Raw genomic sequence first — 8,462 nt, 5'->3', positions numbered from 1 at the left:
CAGTATAGAACCATATAAAGAGGCCATTCAGCCCATCGTGTTTGCGCTGGCTGAAAAAACTAGCCACCCATTCTAATCCCACCTTTCAGCACTTGGTCCATAGCCTTGCAGGTTACAGCAGTTCAGGTGCTGGTCCGGGTACATTTTAAATGAGTTGAAGGCTTCTGCCATCACCACTGATCTGGGCAGCGAATTCCAGACACACATCACCCTCTGGGTGAAAAAGTTTTTCCTTATGTCCCCTCTAATCCTTCTACCAATCACCTTAAATCTGTGCCCCCTGATAATTGACCTCTCCTCTAGGGAAAACAGGTCCTTCCTATCTACTCTAGGCCCCTCATAGTTTTGTGCACCTCAATTAAGTTATCCCTCAGTCTCCTCTGTTCGAAGGAAAACAATCCTAGCCTATCCAATCTTTCCTCATAGCTGCAATTTTCCATTATCCATTCCCAAGAGTCACCACCTGTTTGAGCTCAATAGGAGTCTTTATTAGTTGTATAGTATTGATGCCCATCGAACAACCCAATTCTTTCTATTCCAACTCTACCACATATCTTAAATATGGTCAAAAAATTAAAGAAGAATTATGCTTTCAGTATATCTTACTCTTAAATACTATCGGCATAAAATTGGAATTGTTTGCATCCATTTTTTGGGGGTGCTATGAATGTTCTTAGAACTCTAAAATTGGCCCACAGTGCACTTGTATGCTTTTGAGATAAGCTGTGCTGGACACCATGCATTAATGCACATGTAGTGAATGGCTGACGAAAGTATGTAAAGCAGGCAGATCATGACATCAGTGTGTGATACTGACTTGACTCCAGTAGTGCAATTTTGGAGCTTAACGTTTCAGTTATTATGCTTTTTTAATATAGGAGCAGGAGTAGGCCCTTGAGCCTGGCAAGCCAGCTCCGCCATTCCATTCGATCATGGCTGATCATGTACCTCATCACCACTTTTCCACACCATCCCGATATCCATTGATGTCATTAGTATCCAGATAGCTATCGATTTTGTCTTAAACATGCTCAATGATTGAGCTTCCACAGCCTTTTGGAATAGAAAATTCGATAGAATCATCACTCTCTGAGTGAGGAAATTCCTTCTCATCTCAGTCTTAAATGACCTACCCCTTATAGAACATAGAACAGTACAGCACAGTACAGGCCCTTCGGCCCATGATGTTGTGCTGAACCTTTAACCTACTCTAGGATCAAACTACCTACATACCCTTCATACTACTATCATCCATGTACCTATCCAAGAGTCGCTTAAATGTCCCTAATGTATCTGCTTCTGCTACCACCGCTGGCAGTGCATTCCACCACTCTCTGTGTAAAGAACCTACCTCTGACATCTCCCCGAAACCTTCCTCCAATCACCTTAAAATTATGCCCCCTGGTGATAGCCCTTTCCGCCCTGGGAAAAAGTCTCTGGCTATCCACTCTATGCCTCTCATCATCTTGTACCCCTCTATCAAGTCACCTCTCATCCTTCTTCGCTCCAATGAGAAAAGCCCTAGCTCCCTCAACCTTTCTTCGTAAGACATGCCCTCCAGTCCAGGCAGCATCCTGGGAAATCTCCTCTGCACCCTCTCTAAAGCTTCCACATCCTTCCTATAATGAGGCGACCAGAACTGAACACAGTATTCCAAGTGTGGTCTAACCAGGGCTTTATAGAGCTGCAGCATAACCTCGCGGATCTTAAACTCAATCCCCCTGTTAATGAAAGCCAACACACCGTACGGTTTCTTAACAACCCTATCAACTTGGGTGGCAACTTTGAGCGATCTATGGACATGGACCCCAAGATCCCTCTGGTCCTCCACACTGCCAAGAATCCTGTCTTTAAGCCTGTATTCTGCATTCAAATTCGACCTTCCAAAATGAATCACTTCACACTTTTACAGGTTGAACTCCATCTGCCACTTCTCAGCCCAGCTCTGCATCCTGTCATTGTCCCGTTGCAACCTACAACAGCCTTCCACACTATCCACAACTCCAGCAACCTTCGTGTCATTGCAAACTTGCTAACCCAGCCTTCCACTTCCTCATCCAAGTCATTTATAAAAATCACAAAGAGCAGAGGTCCCAGAACAGATCCCTGCGGAACACCACTGGTCACCGAGCTCCAGGCTGAATACTCTCCATCTACTACCACCCTCTGTCTTCTATGGGCCAGCCAATTCTGTATCCAGACAGCCAACTTTCCCTGTATCCCATGCCTCCTTACTTTCTGAATGAGCCTACCATGGGGAACCTTATCAAACGCCTTGCTAAAATCCATATACACCACATCCACTGCTCTTCCTTCATCAACGTGTTTTGTCACATCTGTCGACAATGACGACAGAAAGATCAAGGACAAATGCTCTGCAATCTCCTCCCTGGCTTCCCAGAGAATCCTAGGATAAATCCCATCTGGCCCAGGGGACATATCTATTTTCACACTTTCCAAAATTGATAACACCTCCTCCTTGTGAACCTCAATCCAATCTAGTCTAGTAGTCTGTATCTCAGTATTCTCCTCGACAACATTTTCTTTCTCTACTGTAAATACTGACAAAAAATATTCATTTAACGCTTCCCCTATCTCCTCTGATTCCACACACAACTTCCCACTACTATCCTTGATTGGCCCTAATCTAACTCTAGTCATTCTTTTATTCCTGATAGACCAAAAGAAAGCCTTAGGGTTTTCCTTGATCCTATCTGCCAATGACTTCTCGTGTCCTCTCCTCTCTCTTCTTAGCTCTCCCTTTAGATCCTTCCTGGCTAGCTTGTAACTCTCAAGCGCCCGAACTGAGCCTTCACGTCTCATCCTAACATAAGCCTTCTTCTTCCTCTTGACAAGCGCTTCAACTTCTTCAGTAAACCACGGCTACCTCGCTCGACAACTTCCTCCCTGCCTGACAGGTACATACTTATCAAGGACACGCAGTAGCTGCTCCTTGAATAAGCTCCACATTTCGATGGTGCCCATCCCCTGCAGTTTCCTTCCCCATCCTACGCATCCTAAATCTTGCCTAATCGCATCATAATTTCCTTTCCCCCAGCTATAATTCTTGCCCTGCGGTATATACCTGTCCCTGCCCATCGTCAACCTAACCGAATTGTGATCACTATCACCAAAGGCACAGTGGCGCAGTGGTTAGCACCACAGCTCCAGTGACCCGGGTTCAATTCTGGGTACTGCCTGTGTGGAGTTTGCAAGTTCTCCCTGTGTCTGCGTGGGTTTTCTCCGGGTGCTCCGGTTTCCTCCCACAAGCCAAAAGACTTGCAGGTTGGTAGGTAAATTGGCCATTGTAAATTGCCCCTAGTATAGGTTGGTGGTAGGGAAATATAGGGACAGGTGGGGATGTGGTGGGAATATGGGGATTGCTGTAGGATTAGTATAAAATGGGTGGTTGATGGTCGGCACAGACTCGATGGGTCGAAGGGCCTGTTTCAGTGCTGTATCTCTAAACTAAACATCTAAATCTAACACCTGGCCGGGTTCATTACCCAGTACCAAATCCAATGTGGCATCGCCCCTGGTTGGCCAGTCTACATACTATGTCAGAAAACCCTCCTGCACACACTGGACAAAAACAGACCCATCTAAAGTACTCAAACTATAGTATTTCCAGTCAATATTTGGAAAGTTAAAGTCCCCCATAACAACTACCCTGTTACTCTCGCTCCTGTCGAGAATCATCTTCGCTATCCTTTCCTTTACATCTCTGGAACTGTTCGGAGGTCTATCGAAAACTCCCAACAGGGTGACCTCTCCTCTCCTGTTTCTAACCTCGGCCCATACTACCTCAGTAGACGAGTCCTCAAATGTCCTTTCTGCCGCCGTAATACTCTCCTCCCTATTCCTTTTGAAACATCTAAACCCCGGAACATCCGACATCCATTCCTGCCCCTGTGATATCCAAGTCTCCGTAATGGCCACAACATCGTCGCTCCAAGTACTGATCCATGCTCTGAGTTCATCACCCTTATTCCTGACACTTCTTGCGTTAAAATAGACACACTTCAACCCATCATACTGGCTGCAACTTTGCCCTGTCAACTGTCTAACTCTCCTCACAGACTCTCTGCACTCTGTATCTGCCTGTTCAACAGCTACCCCATCCACTGATCCGCAGCTCCGGTTCCCATCCCCCTGCCAAACTAGTTTAAACCCTCCCGAAGAGCGCTAGCAAACCTCCCGCCCAGGATATTGGTGCCCCTCCAGTTCAGATGCAACCCGTCCTTCTTGTACAGGTCCCACCTTCCCCAGAAGGTATCCCAATGATCCACATATCTGAATCCCTCCCTCCTACACCAGTTCTTTAGCCACGTGTTCAGCTGCACTCGCTCTCTGTTTCTAGCCTCACTAGCACGTGGCACCGGTATCATTCCTGAGATTACTATCCTGCTCGTCCTGCCTTTTAGCTTCCAACCTAACTCCCTATATTCGCTTTTCAGGTCCTCATCCCTTTTCCTAGCTATGTCATTGGTACCGATGTGTACCACGACTTCTGGCTGCTCCCCTTCCCCCTTAAGAATCCTGTAGACTTGATCCAAGACATCCCTGACCCTGGCACCCGGGAGGCAACATACCATCCGGGAGTCTCGTTCGCGACCACAGAATCTCCTGTCTGTTCCTCTAACCATTGAATCTCCTATCACTGTCGCTCTCCTATTCTCCGCCCTTCCCTTCTGAGCCACAGAGCCAGGCTCAGTGCCAGAGACCTGGCCGCTGTGGCTTTCCCCTGGTAGGTCGTCCCCCCAACCATATCCAAAACGGTATACTTATTATTGAGGGGAACGGCCACAGGGGATCCCTGCACTGTGCGCCTTTTCCCTTTCCCTCCCCTGAGACTATGTTCCCCAATTCTAGACTCACCGGCCAGGGGGAACATCCTATCTACAGCCATGCTCTGTAAGAATTTTATGTAAGTTTTAATGAGATTACCTCTCATTCTTCAGAACTCTGGAGAATATAGGTTCCGTTTCCTCAATCTCTCCTCATAAGACAATCCCATCATCCCAGGATTTGTCTGATGAGCCTCTGTTACACTCCCTCTATGGTAAGTATATTTTTATTCGCTTGTGGGATGTGGGCGCTGGCCAGGCCAGCATTTATTGCCCATCCTTAATTGCTCTTGGATTGAATGGCTTGCTAAGCCATTTCAGAGGGCATTTAAGAGTCAACCACATTGCTGTGGGTCTGGAGTCATATGTAGGCTAGACCAGGTAAGGACCACAGATTTCCTTCCCTCAAGGACATTTGTGAAACAGATGGGTTATTACAACAATCAACAATGGTTTCATCGCCATCATTAGACTAGCTTTTCATTCTCGATTTATTTAATTCAAATTTCATCATCTGCCATGGTGGGATTCAAACCCACGTCCCAGAGCATTAGTCTGGGCTCTGGATTATGCGTCCAGTGACGTTACCACTACACCACTGCCTCCCCAGAGTATATCCTTCCTTGGATGAGGAGAACAAAACTATACACGATAATCCAGGTGCGGTCTCACTAAGGCTCTCTACAATTGCAGTATGACCTCTTCAGTTCTGTACTCAAAAACCCTTGCGATGAAGGCCCACATGCCATTTGCCTTCCTAATTGCTTGCTGCACCTGCATGCTTGCTTTTAGTGTCTCTGGATTGCTGACTTGGGTTGCACTAGAGTGCTACAGTGTAAGTTTGGTAAGTGAGGATAATTAAGGGTTAATTTTATCTTAAATCCAATCTGTCTTTTATTTAGCAGATCAACTTAACAGTTGCTGTTAGGGTTGGGGAAGGTGAGTTTTAGACCAGCTTTAAACAGGGTTCACTCAGGCTCTGCTTGCAGCTGCACCTTGTTAATTAGAGAATTGGTTTAAACCAGTTTTCAGGGGGCTAGAGTGAATCAGTATAAAAGTGATCCATCTTACAGTGCTGACTTGGGTTGCACTAGAGTGCTACAGTGGAAGTTTGGTGAGTGTGGAAGTTCGGTAAGGAGGGAGCGAGGAGCTCCTTTCATTTCCTACCTGTCCTCAGAGTGAGGAGAGCCCAGAGCTTCCAAAGAGCACAGCTGACTGGGAGAAGACACGGAGGGCAGAGTTCCGGACTGGTAAGTATAAAAAACTTACCTCAGGTAAAAAAAACTGAAAGTGATGTCACAGGAAAGCTGTGGCCTGATTGGCTGGTAGGGAATTTTTTTTTACTGAATTTGAAAATAAAACATTGATAAAAATTGATTAAAACCCTAATTAACTAATTAATAAGTAGAGTAACTAAACCAGAGGGAGGAGATTACTGTATTTCATTAGCATTTAATATTTATAGTAGAAATCTAGCACCAGGGACCATATAGTTATAACAATTTAGTAAGGATTTAATAAGTATTTATTTATCTTAAATTAATTAGTGCTAGAAATGTCAGTTAGAGGGGTGAAGTGCTTCACCTGTGAGATGTGGCAGGTCTGTGACGCTTCCAGCGTTCCAGACGACTACATCTGCAGGAAGTGTCCCCAGTTGCAGCTCCTCACAGACCACATGGAGCGGTTGGAGTGGCAAATGGATGCACTTGGGAGCATGCAGATGGCAGAAAGCGTCATAGACAGGAGTTTTAGAGAAGTGGTTACACCCAAGGTGCAGGCAGATAGATGGGTGACCACGAGAACGGGCAGGAAGTCAGTGCAGGAATCCCCTGTGGCTATCCCCCTCTCTAACAAGTATACCGTTTTGGATACTGTTGGGGGGGATGGCCTATCAGGGGAAAACAGCAGCAGCCAGAGCAATGGCACCATGGCTGGCACTGTTGTTCAGCAGGGAGGGACAAAGCGCAAAAGAGCAATAGTTATAGGGGACTCTATAGTCAGGGGCACACATAGGTGCTTCTGTGGACATGAAAGAGACTCCAGGATGGTATGTTGCCTCCCTGGTGCCAGGGTCAAGGATGTCTCTGAACGGACAGGGGGCATTCTGAAGGGGGAGGGTGATCAGCCAGAGGTTGTGGTACACATCAGTACCAATGACATAGGCAGGAAGAATGATGAGGTCCTGCAGGGGAAGTTTAGGGAGTTAGGTAGAAAGTTAAAAGACAGGGCCTCTAGGGTTGTAATCTCGGGATTACTCCCTGTGCCATGTGCCAGTGAGGCTAGAAATAGGAAGATAGTGCAGCTAAACACGTGCCTGAACAGCTGGTGTAGAAGGGAGGGTTTCAGATATCTGGACCATTGGGATCTCTTCAGGGACAGATGGGACCTGTACAAGAAAGACGGGTTGCATCTAAACTGGAGGGGCACAAATATCCTGGCTGCGAGGTTTGCTAGTGTCACTCGGGAGGGTTTAAACTAGTGTGGCAGGGGGGTGGGAACCAGAGCAGTAGGACAGCAAGTGAAATAAATGAGGGGGAACTAGTAAATAAGGCCAGTAAGACTAAGAGGATGAGCAGGCAGGGAGATGTTGCGGAGCACAGCGGGACTGGTGGTCTGAAGTGCATTTGTTTCAATGCGAGAAGTATAACAGGTAAGGCAGATGAACTTAGAGCTTGGATTAGTACTTGGAACTATGATGTTGTTGCTATTACAGAGACTTGGTTGAGGGAAGGACAGGATTGGCAGCTAAATGTTCCAGGATTTAGAAGCTTCAGGCGGGACAGAGGGGGATGTAAAAGGGGTGGGGGAGTTGCATTACTTGTTAAGGAGAATATCACAGCTGTACTACGGGAGGACACCTCGGAGGGGTCGTGCAGCGAGCCAATATGGGTGGAGCTTAGGAATAGGAAGGGTGCAGTCACGATGTTGGGGGTTTTCTACAGGCCTCCCAACAGCCAGCGGAAGGTAGAGCAGCAGATGTGTAGACAGATTTTGGAAAGATGTAAAGGTAACAGGGTTGTAGCGGTGGGTGATTTTAACTTCCCCTATATTGATTGGGACTCACGTAGTGCTAGGGGCTTGGATGGGACAGAATTTGTGAGGAGCATCCAGGAGGGCTTCTTGAAACAATATGTAGAGAGTCCAACTAGGGATGGGGCTGTACTGGACCTGGTATTGGGGAATGAGCCCGGCCAGGTGGTCGAAGTTTCAGTAGGGGAGCATTTCGGGAACAGTGACTATAATTCCATAAGTTTTAAGGTACTTGTGAATAAGGATAAGAGTAGTCCTCAGATGAAGGTGCTAAATTGGGGGAAGGCTAATTATAACAATATCAGGCAGGAACTGAAGAATTTAGATTGGGGGTGGCTGTTTGAGGGTAAATCAACATCTGACATGTGGGAGTCTTTCAAATGTCAGTTGATTAGAATCCAGGACCAGCATGTTCCTGTGAGGAAGAAGGATAAGTTTGGCAAGTTTCGGGAACCTTGGAAAACGCGGGATATTGTGAGCCTAGTCAAAATGAAAAAGGAAGCATTCGTAAGGGCTGGAAGGCTAGGAACAGATGAATCCTTTGAGAAATATAAAGACAGCAGAAAGGAACTTAAGCAAGGAGTC

The sequence above is a fragment of the Heterodontus francisci genome, chromosome 13, assembly GCF_036365525.1.
Source record: "Heterodontus francisci isolate sHetFra1 chromosome 13, sHetFra1.hap1, whole genome shotgun sequence".
Lineage (NCBI taxonomy): Eukaryota > Metazoa > Chordata > Chondrichthyes > Heterodontiformes > Heterodontidae > Heterodontus > Heterodontus francisci.
Note: the sequence above shows the minus strand (reverse complement) of the source record.